Here is a 17,741-nt window from a genome sequence, read left to right on the forward strand (position 1 = left end):
TTAAACGCAATGTCCATGCTTGCGTTTTAGAGAAAGTGAAAGATGGTGCACATGATAGCTTGTGGGTAGAACTAATTCAAACAAATGGAAAGAAAATTGGGTCATCATGTGACTTTTGAGATCACCCTTTCGTGAGAAAGCAGAATCACACATGCCACACTGGAATGGCTTCTCTCCTGTGTGGGTCATCATGTGACTTTTGAGAACACCCTTTTGTGAGAAAGCGGAATCACACAAGTCACACTGGAATGGCTTCTCTCCTGTGTGGGTCATCATGTGACTTTTGAGGTGACCCTTCTGTGAGAAAGCGGAATCACACAAGTCACACTGGAATGGCTTCTCTCCTGTGTGGGTCATCATGTGCCGTTTGAGACAACTCTTTTGTGAGAAAGCGGAATCACACAAGTCACACCGGAATGGCTTCTCTCCTGTGTGGGTCATCATGTGACTTTTGAGGTGACCCTTATGCGAGAAAGCGGAATCACACGTGTCACACTGGAATGGCTTCTCTCCTGTGTGGGTCATCATGTGACGTTTGAGATCACCCTTATGTGAGAAAGCGGAATCACACAAGTCACACCGGAATGGCTTCTCTCCTGTGTGGGTCATCATGTGACTTTTGAGGTGACCCTTATGTGAGAAAGCGGAATCACACAAGTCACACTGGAATGGCTTCTCTCCTGTGTGGGTCATCATGTGACGTTTGAGGTGACCCTTTTGGGAGAAAGCAGAATCACACGTGTCACACTGGAGTGGCTTCTCTCCTGGGTGGGTCATCATATGACTTTTGAGATCACCCTTTCGTGAGAAAGCAGAATCACACTGGAAAGACTTCTCTACCATGTGGGTCATCATGTGATAGATGTGACAATCTTTTTGCACAATATAGGTCACACTAGAAAGGATTCTCTTCTGTGTGGGTCATCACTTGATGTTTAAGATGACTTGTGAAGCTATAGGTGCCACATCGGGTTTTCTTTGTTGATAGTTACCTTTCTGAAAAAGTAGATTAACTATTTGAGATATGTAATAGTAGGATTGTTGGTGTTTTGTACATAAACCATTTCATACATGCCATCCTCTATTATAAGAATAATTTGCCTAAAAACACATAGTAAAACCGATTATCAAAATGGTTAACTGGTCATTATAGCGGTATTTGCTTTGTTAGCCTAGTTGTGGGTTGAAATTCCATACTTCTCTCCTACTCAAAGGAGTAACTATTAATTACTTCGTAGTGGGACTGTCACCTACATGGAGGGGGGGGGGTTAGGTTAGACTCAACCCTGCCCCCCCCCAATCAACCAGTACTAAAACAAACTTTTAAGATTATCTTATCGAGTAACGGTTTATGTCTATAGTAATTGCATGTCTGGCATGAGAGAATGTAAACACTGAACACGTTTGATACATATACATACATTCATACATATACCAAAGACTTTTTCCCACTTACACAGGGGGGTAGCCTAATAGAGAAAGGCATAGAAATCACTCCCACCCATTTCATTTCCCATATATTCCACTCCCCTCCACCCTCCTTACTATTTTGGCACCTTCTGGATGACGGGTCATTCCTACATCCTGTCCACTGCCCTGGGTCACAAGCAGTGTCGCAAGACAGCACATCCACAGCAAGGCCGCTTCGTAAATTCGGCGACCCTCCCTCTCTGTCCCCTCATGCAGGAAAGGAGAAGACGGGGAGAAATCCCTTCGGGCTGCGTCAATTCTTTCTCAAACGTAATTCCTCACCCCCATCCCCCACCCACTCCCCCTCATGCATCACAGCCTCATCTATACACAACCTTTCTCCATTCACCTCTATCTTCTGCCCTCTCCCGTCCTTCCTCTCTTTTGTAAAGCCCCTTTCACCCCATCCATCCATCTCATCCTAGGACTCCCCCTCATATTCACTCCTTCCACACTTCTTTTACTAATATTTCTTCACTCATTACTTCCATGTGTCCAAACCATCCTAATACTCTTTCATCAACCCTATCTCCTAGCTCCTTTTCCACCCCTGTTCTCCTCCTCATTTCTCACGTTATCTAGCCTAGTAACCCCTATCATACTTCTCAGACATTTCATCTCAAACACATTCAAGCTCCTCTCTTCTTCTCTCATGTTCCATGTTTCTGCCCCGTACATTGCTGTTGGCACAATCACTCCTTCATATAACCCCCTCTTAGCATCCATTCCCAGATATCTATTTTTCATCACACTTATCAATCCACCACGGCATTTACTCGCTTCTCTCAGTCTACATTCTACCTCCACCCCAACTCCTCCCTTTCCTGTCACATTCGCACCCAAGTATCTGAAACTATCCACTTCCTCCAGTTTCTCACCCTTAATGCTCACTTCCAGCCTACTGTCACTCTCTCTCCTTGTACATCATCTTAATTTTGCCCATATCTATTCTTTCATACACCTTCTCAAACACTGTCACTAACTTCCTCAATCCCTCCTCTGATTCTGCTACAAGCGCAGTGTCGTCGGCAAACAACTGGCTCACCTCCCACTTTTCTCCACTTTCTTTAATCATCTCCAGCCCCTGACCCACTACCCTTGCATTTACCTCTCGCACCACCCCATCCATGTAAAGATTGAACAGCCAGGGAGACATAACACACCCCTGACGAAGTCCCACCTTTACCTCAATCCATTCACTCTCTCCATTTCTAATCCTAACGCAAGCTCTACTACTCTCATAAAAACTCTTGACTGCTCATAACAGCTTTCCTCCTATCCCAATTATCTGCAGTACCTCCCACAGTGCCTTCCTGTCTACCCTGTCCAGATCCATAAAAGCCCAAAAAACATCCTTACCTTTTCCTATAGCTTTCTCACATATCTGTCTTACCACAAAAAAAAAAAAAAAAATGATCTTTACGACCACTACCTGTCCTAAAACCACTGTTCCTCACCAATTACTCCCTCTGTTCCTCTCCTAATCCTCTCAATCAAGACCCTCCCATAAGCCTTCCCAACTGCACTCAACAACCTGATCCCTCTGTAACTACTAAACTCACACTTGTCCCCCTTTCCTTTGTAAAACAGAACAATACAGGCACTCCTTCAGTCTTCTGGCACTCTACCATCTCTTAAACAAACATTAAATTACCTCACCAGCCAGTCCACCATAACTGTACCTCCTTTCTTCAGACATTCTGCATGGCATCCATCCAACCCAGGTGCCTTACCTGCTCTCATCATCGTAACAGCTGCTTTCACTTCATCCTTCCTTATTTCTCCTCCATTTTCCTCACTCATCACTCTCATTTTCTTAGCGCTTCCCACTGCAACTACCTTTCCCTCCCTATCCTCCTTCACATTTAGCAACTCCCTAAAATACTCTGCCCACCTTCCTCTCACTACCTTCTCTTCCATTATCATCTCTCCATCTGCACCTTTTACCTTTTCTTCTCTACTTGATTCGCCTCCTCTTCCTCTTTTAACTTCCTTCCAAAACATCTTTTTATTAATTTTAAAATTTTCTGTCATACTCTTTCCCCATTTCACATCTGCTCTCCTCTTTGCTTCCTTTATCTTATACTTAACTTCCTTTCTCTTTACTTTGTACCTCTCATACGATTCACTCGTCCTAATTTGTAGCCAATCTATGAATGCCTGCTTCTTCTCTTCAACACCCTTCTTTGCTTCCTCATCCCACCACTCACTACCCTTCTTTCTATTTCCTCCCGCCCTCCTTGTTCCACACACCATCTTTGCACACCTAACGACTCCCTCCTTGAACCATCCCCATTCCTCCTCCACTCCTAGTTCTACTCTATCCTTTACTCTCTCCCACTCCTCTCTCAACTTCTTCTTATACTCATTCTCCTTTTTTTTCTTCATACACATCCTGTAATACAATTATTACAGGATGTCATGGAGGCGTCATGATATATGTCAGAAATGATATGACATTAAAGTTCTCATAACGCACTTACGTAATCAGGCAGAATCGGTTGATCCCCACCAAATGCCCTTATATAGGTTAATTAGAAGCTGCTACCATCTGTCACAACATGATCTTGTAAACTTCACGTAAATAACAAATTCAACCCAAAAAGGAGGCTCTGTCACAGGAGTTACGAGAGAAGAACAAGCACATACAAAGAATACGGGTTGACACCACGAACAAGCTCTTCTTGGCACAAATGTTAACAAAGCAGAACGACCGTTCAGAAGACAAATTTGATTTATTCTTCGTCAATAACGAATAAATCATTACTCCTGGACAGACTTCATTGAAATTTGACATTAACGTCTCAAAGGATAAAAGAACTCTGCTGATTATATTGTCGTCGTAGATGTATTTGCAGTAACACAAACTACAAGTAACACTGGCTTATAGTCCAGATAGCTTTACACAACGCTAAGGTAAACAGAACATCTATACGTCTAATATTCTCGACATTTTTTCGTAATAAAAAATCGTGTAATTAACAGAACACTTAAAAAACATTAACTATGAACAAGTAAAAATAAAATTGCGTAATAGGCCAATCGAGGTCACAAAAAATCACAACTGAGAGTAAACCAACTGATATTTACAACCGACAATATGCGTGTGTCACGACACATCTACCAAACAGGTCCACAACAGTGGACCAATACTTCATAGCTGGAAATACAACCGTACAGAAATGGTAACCACTCGGGTCACGCTGGAGAGGCCTCTCAGCAGCGTGAATGATCACGCAATACATGAGATCAACCTTTCTTGGGGAAGTGCGAGTCACTACAAGACATTTGAAATAAACCTTTCGTGAGAAAGATGAAACTACCTCCTCCTCCTCCCTCCTGTATGGGTCACCACGTAATGTCCATGTTTGCTCCTCTCCATTGTGTATCATCATACGTCGCTTGAGATCATTCGTTCGTGGTGAAGCCGCACGGCACCTCACAGGTCACACCTGAAAATCTTCTCTCCATTGTGGGTCATCCATCGTGGGTCATCGTGTGGGGTTGTTCTTCCTTGAAAAAGCAGCATCACAAAGATTACCTTTGAAAGGCTTCCCTCCACTGCGGGTCATCATGTGTCGTTTGAGATTATCCTTTCGTGAAAAAGCCGCACCACACAGGTGGTCACACTTGAAAGTTATGGGTCATCACAGGTTGTTTGAGAGCAGCAGCCTTTCGTGAGAATGCTGCATCGCACAAGTCACCATTGAAAGGCTTCTCTCCAGTGTGGGTCATGACCACGTGCTGTTTGGGAAAGCTGCATCACACAGACAGGTCACATTGGAAAGGCTTCTCTCCGGTGTGGGTCATGACGTGTCGTGTCAGATGATGACCCTTTCGTGAGAAAGCTGCATCACACGTACAGGTCACATTGGAAAGGCTTCTAACCAATGTGGGTCACCACATGTAGTTTGAGATTACTCCCTTTTTAAGAAAACTTTATCGCACAGGTCCCACTGGAAAGGCTTTTCTCCAGTGTGGGTCATCATGTGTCGTTTGAGGCCACGTTTTTTCAGAGAAAGTTGCATCGCACAGGTCACATTGGTACATAAGAACATAAGAATGAAGGAGACTGAAAGAGACCCTAAGGCAGCTCCATATCCATCACCACCTGTCATCCCCATCCATAAAGTTGTCTAACCGTTTCTTAAAACAAATGATAGTTTCAGCGCCCACTACATGGTTACTAATTCTATTCTATTCGTCGACCACCCTATCAGTAAACCAATTCTTGCCTATTTCCTTCTTAAATCTAAATTTGTCCAGTTTATACCCATTACTGTGAGTCCTGGTCTGTTGTTTTGATATGATGACCTTGTTTGCATCACCTTGTTAAAACATTTGATCCACTTGAACACCTCTATCAGATCACCCCGCACTCTGCGTCTTTCCAGAGAGTGTAAGTTAAGGTGCCCAAGCCTCTCTTCGTAAGGCAAATTTCTGAGTCCTTGTATCATTTGGTCATTCTCCTCTTTCCTGATTCTAGTGAATTGATGTCCATTCTATAGGACGAAGACCAAAATTGTACCGCGTAGTCAAGGATGGGTCCAACTATAGCTAGAGTTTGATAATTACCTCTGCACTTCTATTCGTTGCCGTCCTAGCAATGAAACCTAATGCTCTGTTAGCTTTATTCCTGGCTCTAATGCACTGTTTCCTGGTTTTAAGGTCCGGACTCACTAGAACTCCCAAGTCTGTCTCGCACTCAGTTTTCTCTAAAAGCTTGTTATCTAAGCTGTATCTATTTTCGGGGTTGTGTAGCCCTACGTTTAACACTCTACACTTAGAGATATTGAAGTTCATTTGCCATTTTGCCATTTCACCGACCATGTCAACAATTTATTAAGATCATCCTGCAGAATATCTGCGTCGTCTCCTGACCTAATCAGGCATCCTATTTGATTGTCGTCCATAAACTTACTAACATTACTATTCATCCCATCGTCTAAGTCGTTAATGTACATGATGTACAAGGGACCCAAAACCGAGCCATGGGGAACCCCACTAGTAACATTGCCCCACCTGGATTTTACTCCATTTATGGTGACCCACTGTTTTCTGTTACTGATCCAAGCTCTAATCCATTCTAACACTTTTCCTCCTATACCATGGGCTTTGATTTTATTTAGTAGTCTTTAGTGTGGCACCTTGTCGAACGTTTTGCTAAAGTCAAGGTACATAACATCGAAATTATCATTGTCATCTGACGCCTTATATACTTTAGTCTAAAAGGATAGAAGATTAGTCACGCATGACTTACCCTTGGATAAACCATGCTGTGTGTCACGGGTTAAATTATGCCTCTCGATGCGTTCTCTGAGTCTATTTACTGTTACTGATACAATCATTTTTCCTACAACCGATGTCAAACTGATTGACCTGTAGTTGCATATAGACGATTTATCTTCCTTCTTAAACTACGACGTTTGCCTGCCCCCCCCCCTCAAGCGTTAGGCACAAACCAGCGTCTACCGATTTATTAAATATTTCAGTTAACTGGTGGCAGATTTCAAATTTACACTCCTTAAGCACTCTCGGGAAAATTTCGTCTGGACCCGGCGATTTTGTAGCTTTAAGTCTTTCAATCTGCTTGACTACTTCTACTTTACTAATACTGATATTAGATCATCTACTTTCTTCATCCCCACTGAAAATCGGATGGCAGTCGGGTACCTTATCTAACCGCTTATTAGTAAACACCGAGAGAAAATAGTTGTTAAACTCCTCACTCTTTTTTTCCTCTGATTCTATCATGATATCTTCATCGTTTTTAATTGGGCCTATTCTCTCTTTATTTTTTGTTCTGTAGAGATGAAAGAAACCATTTGGGTTGGATCTTGCTTGACTGGCAACCTTAATTCCATAGTTACGTTTCGCTGTACGTGTATTCTTTTCAACCAGCTTTGCCATTTCGTTATATCTTGATCTCAGGTGTGCTTCCCCATTTTTTATTTTTACGTAAAGTCTTTTTTTCATTCCGATCTCGTTTCAGTCTGTCCGTCATCCATTTGGGAGTATTACTATTCTTCCGTATTGTTTTCAGGGGGATAAATGTATTTTGTGCATTAATAATTAAATCAGTTAGATTACTATACATTTCATCCAAATCGATGACCTGGCTGTTGACCTCCTGCCCCCATGTGACCTGACCCAAGGTATGCATATCATCCTCCGTGAACCGATCCCTGGCCATGACCTGACCCATGGTCATCATGTGTCGTTTGAGACCACCTTTTTCAGAGAAAGCTGCATCGCACAGGTCACATTGGAAAGTCCCATATCCAATGTGGGTCATCGTGTTTTTGTGTGAGACCACGGATTTGTTATTATTCCGGCACTGCCTTCTCCTCCTCCGCCCAGCACCGCACGACCATTTCCGGCCACTAAGGGCCCTTCTCGGTGAATAGTGAAAAGGATCTTGGCATAATCATCAGTAGCGATCTCAAATCATCTAAGCAGTGTATTTCAGCCTCTGAGAAAGCAAATAAGATTGAAGGACTACAAGATCTTTTGACTTCAAAAGTCCATATCTTATCAACAAGCCATATAATCCTTAATTGGAGTATTCTGTTTCCGTATGGTCACCCAATCTCATTAAAGACATTGACATATTCGAAAAAGTACAAGGACGAGCCACAAAACCTATTCCAAAAATAAAAAATAAATCATACAAAAATCTATTAAAACATTTGCATCTGTTTCCCCTAAAAAAAAGCATAGACTCGGTGACTTGATACAGATCTTTAAGATTCCAAGGAGGATTGACATCAGGTGAAAATTTTTAACACCGAATAAAAATCGGTCTCAAACTGTCAGGAAATAGATTTAATTTGGAAGTGGGTAGAAACTTCACCAACTGTGTAGTTAATGAATGGGATAAACTTCCTGCAGAGGCAGTGCAATTTAGTTTATTTCGAAGCTTTAAAAATGGTTTAGATACACCTAAGCATGATGCTCTAATGCCACTCCTTTGTAATCCTTTGTAATGAGGTAGAAGCGATGAATACTCTCCACCAGATGTACATGTGTGAATTAATCATAAGCTATCATCCTTCACAAAACGATCTTGTAAACTTCACGATAACAACAAATTCAACACAAGGAAGAACAAGCACATACAAAAGATACTGCTTGACATGAACAAGCTCTTCTTTGCACAAATAACAAAATAAAACCGTTCAACAAACTGGATTTATTCACTGTCAACAATGAAAAATTCATCATATGACATCTAATATCATTCTTGAAAAAACTTCACTGAAATGTGGTAGTAGTGTCTCAAATGATAAAATGAACACTGCTGAGTATATTATCGTAGATGTATTTACATCAACACATATTACAAGTAACATGGGCATATAACCCCAGAAAATTTACATAATACTAAGGTAAACAGAACTCCATCCTTCATGATATGTAGTTATCTATATCCACCACTTTAATGATTGTGATTTCTTTTTCAATTACAAAAACATTTGTGCACTCAATGGAACACTCAGGAATCTTTGGTTATGAAAAAACAAAATTGCAATTATGCAGTCGACCAGATATCACACAACTGCACAAGTGAGATTAAAAAACGAATATTTACAGTTGACAATATGCGTGTGTGATGACTCATTTACCAAACATTAGATCAATACTTATTAGCTGAAAATACCATCATACAGAAAAATGAAATCAATCAGGTCACATTGAAGAGGCCTCTCACCAGAGTCAATCATCACACACTGTATGACATTAACCTTTCGTGAAGAAGTAGGAGTCACTACGTGACACTTGAAATAAATCCTTTGTGAGAAAGTGGAAAAGGCTCCTTTCCCGTCACCACGTGATGTCTAAGTTTACTTTTTTCTGAGATAGCTGTATCACACATTTCACACTTTAAAGGCTTCTCTCTAATGTTTGCCATGACGTCTTGTTTGAGATGACTCTTTTGTGAAAAAGTTGCATCACACATGTCACATTTGAAAGGCCTCTCTCAAGTGTGGTTCAATATATGTCGACTGAGATGACTCTTTCGTGAGAAAGTTTTGTCACACAGTTCACATTTGAAAGGCTTCTCTCCAGTATGGGTCACCATGTGTTGTTTGAGAGTGCCTTTTTGTGAGAAACCTGCATCACACAAGTCACATTGAAATGGCTTCTCTCCTGTATGGGTCATCATGTGTAGTTTGAGGCTGCTCTTTTGTGAGAAAGTTGCATCACACAGTTCACACTTGAAAGGCTTCTCTCCAGAGTGGTTTACCATGTGTTGTTTGAGAGTACCCTTTAGTGAGAAAGCAGAATCACACAGCTCACATTTGAAGGGCTCCTCTCCAGTGTGGGTCACCATGTGTTGTTTGAGATTTGCCTTTTGTGAGAAAGCTGCCTCACACAGTTCACACTTGAAAGGCTTCTCTCCAGCAGTGTGTTTCACAATGTGTCGTTTGAGATGACCCTTTTGTGAGAAAGTCGCATCACACAGGTCACACTTGAAAGGCTTTTCTCCAGTGTGGGTCATCATGTGTCGTTTGAGATCACCCTTTTGTGAGAAAGTTTTATCACACAGGCCACACTCGAAAGGCTTCTCTCCAGTATGGGTCACCATGTGTTGCTTGAGATCATGATTTTGTGAGAAAGTTTTATCACATAGTTCACATTTGAAAGGCTTCTCTCTAGTGTGGGTCATTATGTGTTGTGTGAGACCTTTCTTTTGTGAGAAAGCTGTATCACACATGCCACACCTGAAAGGCTTCTCTCCAGTGTGGGTCACCATGTGTTGTTTGAGACTGCTCTTTTGTGAGAAGGTTCCATCACATAGGTCACACGTGAAAGGCTTTTCTCCAGTGTGTGTCACCATGTGTCGTTTGAGACCTTTCTTTTGTAAGAAAGTCGCATCACACAGGTCACACTTGAAAGGCTTTTCTCCAGTGTGGGTCATTTTGTGTTTTTTGAGATTACTCTTTTATGAGAAAGTTTTATCACACCGTTCACACTTGAAAGGCTTCTCTCCAGTGTGGGTCACCATGTGTTGTTTGAGAGTACCTTTTTGTGAGAAAGCTTTATCACACAGTTCACATTTGAAAGGCTCCTCTCCAGTATGGGTCACCATGTGTCGTTTGAGATCTTTCTTTGAGAAAAATTCGTCACACAGTTCACATTTGAAAGGCTTCTCTCCAGTATGGATGACCATGTGTTCTTTGAGACTTGCCCTTTGTGAGAAAGCCCCATCACACAGTTCACATTTGAAAGGCTTCTCTCCAGTGTGGGTCATTATGTGTTGTTTGAGATGACCCTTTTGTGACAAAGTTTTATCACACAGTTCACATTTGAAAGGCTTCTCTCCGGTATGGGTCACCATGTGTAGTTTGAGACTTGCCCTTTTTAAGTAAGCTTTATCACACAGTTCACATTTGAAAGGCTCCTCTCCAGTATGGGTCAACATGTGTTGTTTGAGATGACCCTTTTGTGAGAAAGCTTTATCACACAGTTCACATTTGAAAGGCTTCTCTCCAGTATGGGTCACCATGTGTTGTTTGAGAGTGCATTTTTGTGAGAAAGCTGCATCACACAGTTCACATTGAAATGGCTTCTCTCCTGTGTGGGTCATCATGTGTTGTTTGAGAGTGAATTTTTGTGAGAAAGCTGCATCACACATTTCACATTGAAATGGCTTCTCTCCTGTGTGGGTCATCATGTGTCGTTTGAGACCACCTTTTTTCAAGAAAGCTGCATCACACAGGTTGTCACATTAGGAAGGCTTCTCTCTAGTGTGGGTCCTTATGTGTTGGCTGAGATAAGCCTTTTCTGAGAAAACTTCATAGCAAAGGTCACATTGGAAAGGCTTTTCTCCAGTGTGGGACATCAAGTGTAGTTTGAGATGATTATTATGTGAAAAAGCTACATCATAAAGGTCACATTAGAAGAAAATATTCATTCCCTCCATTGTATGTCACCGCATGATACATGACTCATGAGATAGGTGTGCTGCAGACGCTACACCAGATATGTCGACAATACAAGATCTTCAAGTACCTTTTCCAAGGACATTTTTACATTCAACCTCGATCTGAAATAATATATTGGCGTATTAACCAAAATGCAGTAAGCGGGGGAGGGGACAAACAACACATGTAAAAGATCATATTCAAAAGAAATGGAAAGTTGAACAAATACGTAAAAATGGATTTCTGCAGAAAAAAGACGGGGTCAATATAAATTAATCATAAAATAATGATAAAAAAAAAACCAGGTGAATAGACACCTCAGAGAGATAAAGACACAAAAATAGAATATCTGTGTATAATAAAGGATTTCTAGAACATTCTTATGTAAAATATATTGTTTGCTAATCATGTAGGAGTATCAAAAAATATGCAAATGCATTGATGCATTAACCAAAGTGCAGTATATTAACAAACAATTCGTATCAAAGAAGCTTAAAGGAAGAAAAAATAAAAACAAAATAGAAGTGAACAAATACAAAAAAAAAAAAAAAGGAGTGTAGAAACTGGAAAAAATAGACTGGTAAATTAGAAAATAATATAGTAATTACAAAGAGAAAGAAGAGAAGACCCATCAATATATATACATACATATATATAAATATATATATATGGTTAAATTTAATGGCAAGATTATTATTGCAGAGTTTTTTATCTGCCTTTTCTCTTTCTCTGAGAATCTTTTTCCCTTCCACGAGAAGTTGTCTTATAATGTCACCATATGACATTGTTTTGTAAGTTACTTTGGGCATGGCTTTACCAAAGTGAAAAACTGGCCAGAACGCGTTTTCACACTACTTAGTGCTTCATCAGTGGCTAGAGTGTGAATATCTGATTGAATTTTTGTGTTTATATACTATTAGTGTTGGTCTGATATTTCATTTTTGAGGCTTCTGATTGGCTAGTGGGCTGGACTGGGACTCCCGAACTATTCTACTTCCTGATTGGTCGGCTGTTGTGTGACGTCATCAGTATTGTGCCTTCTTTCAGGGAGCTGAGATCTCCTTACGCTAGGGAGGGCCTCTAAATCCCTAGTTTGTATATTAAGATTGGGAGATGTTTCTTTAATAAAGAGAGCCTCGAGGATAGGTAGTCTTCTATGGTCTTGGTTTGTTGCCAGGACTTCTGTGTTTTCTATTAGAGTTTCTCTTTTTAAATTTCTTTTGTGAGCAGAATGATGGTGGTTTTTGGGAGCTCCTTTCTTTATTAAAGAAACATCTATGGTCCTATCCACGGGGACGTGGGTGAAGAGAGACTCCGCGTCGAGGGATGCGATATCCCCTTTGGCATCGACACCTTTGAGGATGGACAGAAAGTCAGCGGTAGACTCAATGCTGTAGTCCTTAGGAATGAAGGGTGTTAGGAGGGCGTTCAATCTTTTGGCTAAATGATAGGAAGGAGTCGGGATCTGAGAGATGATGGGTCGCAGTGGGTTGTTCATCTTATGAGTTTTTACATTCCCATAGCAGTAGCCTGAGGATGGCCCTGCAAAGCTAAAGATCCCCAAAAATCTCCTACGCCAACTACTGGAGATTTGTACCAAGGAAGCCCATTTCTATGGTCCCAATAAACAACTCTACAGGCAAGTTGATGGTGTGGCTATGGGCTCGCCCCTTGGAGTCCTCTTCGCCAATTTTTTCATGGGGATGGTGGAGAGAGAGGTCTTCAGTACTACCAGAAAGCCTCCCATATACGTCCGTTACGTAGACGATATTTTCGTCCTCGTGAGGGACCGTAGGGAGCTTGAAGACCTGAGGAGCAACCTACAGCGCGTCTCCGGCCTAAACTTCACTTCAGAGAACAGTATCAGTAAGCAGCTCCCTTTCCTAGATGTAAAGGTTGAAGCCAGTTCTCAAGGTTTTAGGACCGGAGTATATACAAAGCCCACCCACCCAGGACTCTGCCTCAACGGCAACAGTGAATGCCCTCAACGCTACCGGAGGTCCACAATCGATGCTTATGTCAGAAGGGCACTGACGCACTGTAGCGACTGGGCCCGAACCCACGCAGAGCTCGACAGAACGACGCAGGTCCTGGTAAACAATGGCTTCTCTAATAGAGAGGTGCAAACCGCCATCAACAAGCACCTTGACAGATGGTATTCAACCCCAGCAGAAAAGCCAGTAGGAGAAGCCAGGATCAAAATTTTCTACCAAAACACCATGTCCACCCATTATAGAGCCGATGAGGAAGCCCTTAGAAAAATCATCCACAAAGACGTGAAACCCACCAACGACAACGACAAAATAGATCTGGTTATTTTCTATAAAAACATGAAGACATCCCAACTCCTTATAAAGAACAACCCCTGCCAGAGGACACCGGAACTTCAGCGTAGCCATCTCGTGTATGAATACTCCTGCAGAAAAGGGAACTGTGAAGCCCTCAATGAAACATACATAGGGATGACTACGACGAAGCTCACGAGGCGTCTCACCCTTCATCTCTCCAATGGCGCTATCAAGCGACACCACGAAGACGTAAATCAGACCCCACTGACAAGAAAGAATTTGGAGGAGGGCATCACTATTTTACAGACAGAAACAAACCACACACGCCTTCATATCCTAGAAGCCTTATACATAAAAGATAAAAACCCCACGATGAACAGACAGACTCCGGATCCATTTATTATTCCCACATCAAAAGACATCGAGGTCAGCTTACGGATCAGCCGCTAGGCCTGGGGGCGGAGCTTAGCGTTCCTGCCTCCTGATTGGTCAACCGGATCAGCACGGAAGTGTCTGTGATCTGTGTATTGTGTATTTATGATCATTTCCCACACACTGTACTCATTAGCACTGAAGATGCCTAACAGTTAGGTGAAAGCTCTGCATAAAATTTGAGAAGATAATTCCGATGCCTTTACTACCTCCAATGCTATTTGGTCAGGTAATTAAAGAACTTAGCACGACTCAGCGCGCCAGCATAAGAAAAGTCGAGAATATCAGCAAAAAACTCGTGAACGCAGAAGCTACTGCAAATTTTAATGACATTTGCCTTAAAGAGGATCTGCTGCCCAACTATAGCAATATATATATATATATATATATATATACTGTATATGTATATGAATATATATAAATATATATATATATATAAATGAATTTATATATATATATATATATATATATTATATATATAAATACATATATATAAATATATAAAAATATAAATATATATATATAAATATACATATATATAAATATACATATATATACATATATATAAATATACATAATATATATACATAATATATATATATATATATATATATATATATATATTACATAAATATATATATACATAAATATAAATATATATATATACATATCTATATAGATATATATATATATATATATATATGTATGTATAAATTACAAAGGATTACAAAGGCGGAGCATGCCGACAGGAGACCTTTTGATCCATATCTAGGTCGGATGAAAAAAAAAAATATATATATATATATATATATATATATATATATATATATATATATATATATATACAATATATATATATATATATATATATAAATATATATATACATATATATATATATATATATATATATATATACAAATATAAATATATATATATATATATATATATATATATATAATTTATTTATTTATAAACAAATTACAAAGGATTACAAAGGCGGAGCATGCCGACAGGAGACCTTTTGATCCATATCTAGGTCGGATGCAAAAAAAAAAAAAAAATCATATTAATAATAAATTAAAACTATAATAATGTAAAAATAACAAATAAAATACATAAATAAATGCATAGGTATAGTTGAATAACAAACAAAAAGGTAAATAGTAAATGATTATAAATTGACATATAACTAATAATAAATGAAAATCAGACAGACAAATTATAACAAAACAAAAACAAATAATATAACATAAATTATAATCATTACAGCATCTTACTTAGGTATTTATCTAAATGATTCTTAAAGCTTCGAACTGAACTACATTGCACTACCTGTGCAGGAAGTTTATTCCATTCATTGACTACACGGTTGGCAAAGTTGTTTCTACCTACTTCCAAATTGAATCTATTTCCGGACAGATTGAGACCATTGTTTCTTGTCTGATTCTCATTCAATGTGAAAATTTTGTCACTTTTGATGTTGTCAATTCCCTTTAAAATCTTAGACCTGTATCAAGTCACCTCTGAGTCTACGCTTTTTTAGGGAAAACAGATTCATGTGCTTAAGTCGATTTTCGTATGATTTATTTTTGATATTTGGAATCAGTTTTGTGGCTCGCCGTTGTACTTTTTCCAGTCTGTCAATGTCTTTAATGAGATTCGGTGACCATACGGAAACAGCATATTCCAAATGTGGACGAACTAACGATTTATATAGCTTGTTAATGAGTGATGGACTTTTGAAATCAAAAGATCGCGCAATCAGTCCTAGAATCTTATTTGCTTTCTCAGAGGCTGAAATACACTGCTTGGATGATTTGAGGTCGTTACTGATAATTACGCCGAGATCTTTTTCACTATCCACTTTTGTTAACGAATTTCCAAATAACTTGTAATCGTACTTACTGTTATTTTTACCTATGTGCATTACCTTGCATTTACTTGTGTTAAATTTCATTAGCCACTTTTCAGACCATTGCTGTAATTGATCTAAATCTTCTTGAATATCTAATTGGTTTGAGTGATCATTTGCCACTCCGCACAGTTTTGTATCATCAGCAAATTTGGAAACAGTAGATCTTAGTCCATTGTCTATATCATTTATATATACTATGAATAGAAGTGGCCCAAGAACGGAACCCTGAGGAACTCCACTTGCAACATTTTTCCATCCAGAAGTTTTTCCATTTAAAACAACTCTCTGTTTTCGACCTTTCAACCAATTACTAGTCCAACCTAATAGGCTACCACTTATTCCATGCAAAGCTAATTTAGTAAGTAGTCTTTCGTGTGGGACGGTATCAAAAGCTTTTGCAAAGTCTAGATATATTAAATCTATATTGTTTCTTTTGTCATAATTCGAGATAACTGTGTTGTAGAATTCGAGTAAGTTAGTCACGCAAGAACGTTTCCGTCTGAAACCATGCTGGCTATCATTTATCAAACGGTTACTTTCTAAATGATATTCGATATCATCTCTGATGATAGTTTCCATTATTTTTCCTACGATCGAAGTCAAACTTATAGGCCTATAGTTATTTGGTTTCTTTTTGTCACCTTTTTTGAATATGGGAGTAACGTTAGCTAGTTTCCATTCTCTTGGGACATCTCCGGATATGATGGATTTCTTGAAAATAATTTCTAATGGAACAACAATCTCATTTTTCATTTCCTTTAAGATTCTTGGATGCCAACCGTCAGGCCCTGGTGTTTTATTAACTTTGAGTTTGTCTATACACCTTTTAATTTTTTCTTTTGTTATATTTACCGTAGTGAGTAAGTTTACCCCAGACTTTTCACAAGTTTCAGTTTGGAGTTCACTTTGAGATGTTTCGTTTACGAATACTGAGCTAAAATAGTTGTTTAAAATATCACACAATCCTTCATTTGAATATTCAAGTTGACCGTCAGCAGATAATAGTGGACCAATGTGATTCCTAACAACCTTTTTATCTCTAATGTAACTATAGAATTCTTTGGGATTCTCTTTGGATTTATCAGCGATGTTCATTTCGTATTGTCGTTTTCTTTTTCTTATTGTCTTTCTTAAATCTCTCTGTATTGATACATAACTTTCATAGTCATTAGATGCACCCGAGCACTTATATTTCTTATAAGCCTGTCTCTTTTTAGCAATACTTTTTCAGTTTCTTTGTCGAGCCACTTTGGGCGAGCCTGATTTGGGGGACGTCTGTCCTTAAAAGGAATGTAAGTTTGAATCATCTTAGTGAGCGTATTTTGAAATATTTCCCACATCTGATCTACAGGCCTTTCGTTTAATTTTGCCTCCCAATCTGTAAGCTGAAGCTCCTGACGTAGTTCTATGAACTGAGCTTTACTGAAATCGGGTATTTTAGAAGCACAAGTATCTATTCTAAAATTGTTTAGGAGTTTGAATCTGACTAAATTGTGATCGCTATTTGCAACAGATTCACCGACTTCTACATCAGTTACCATGCTTTCGCGGCTAGTGATCAATAAATCGAGCAAGTTTCCATATCTTGTGGGCTCTTTTACATGCTGAATTAAGTAATTGTCACCAAGAAAATCAATCAAGCGACTACCTATATGGCCATGTTCAAGGGTCATCCAATCAATGTCATCCAATATACATATAAACAT

The 17,741-nt window shown here is 39.4% G+C and overlaps 1 pseudogene; it reads right to left on the minus strand.

Moving 5' to 3' along the window:
- Positions 1 to 17,741, minus strand: part of LOC143030155 (uncharacterized) — a 27,793-nt pseudogene continuing 10,052 nt past the window's right edge.

Source organism: Oratosquilla oratoria, chromosome 12, assembly GCF_046742065.1.
Source record: "Oratosquilla oratoria isolate Oo_2021 chromosome 12, ASM4674206v1, whole genome shotgun sequence".
Classification (NCBI taxonomy): domain Eukaryota; kingdom Metazoa; phylum Arthropoda; class Malacostraca; order Stomatopoda; family Squillidae; genus Oratosquilla; species Oratosquilla oratoria.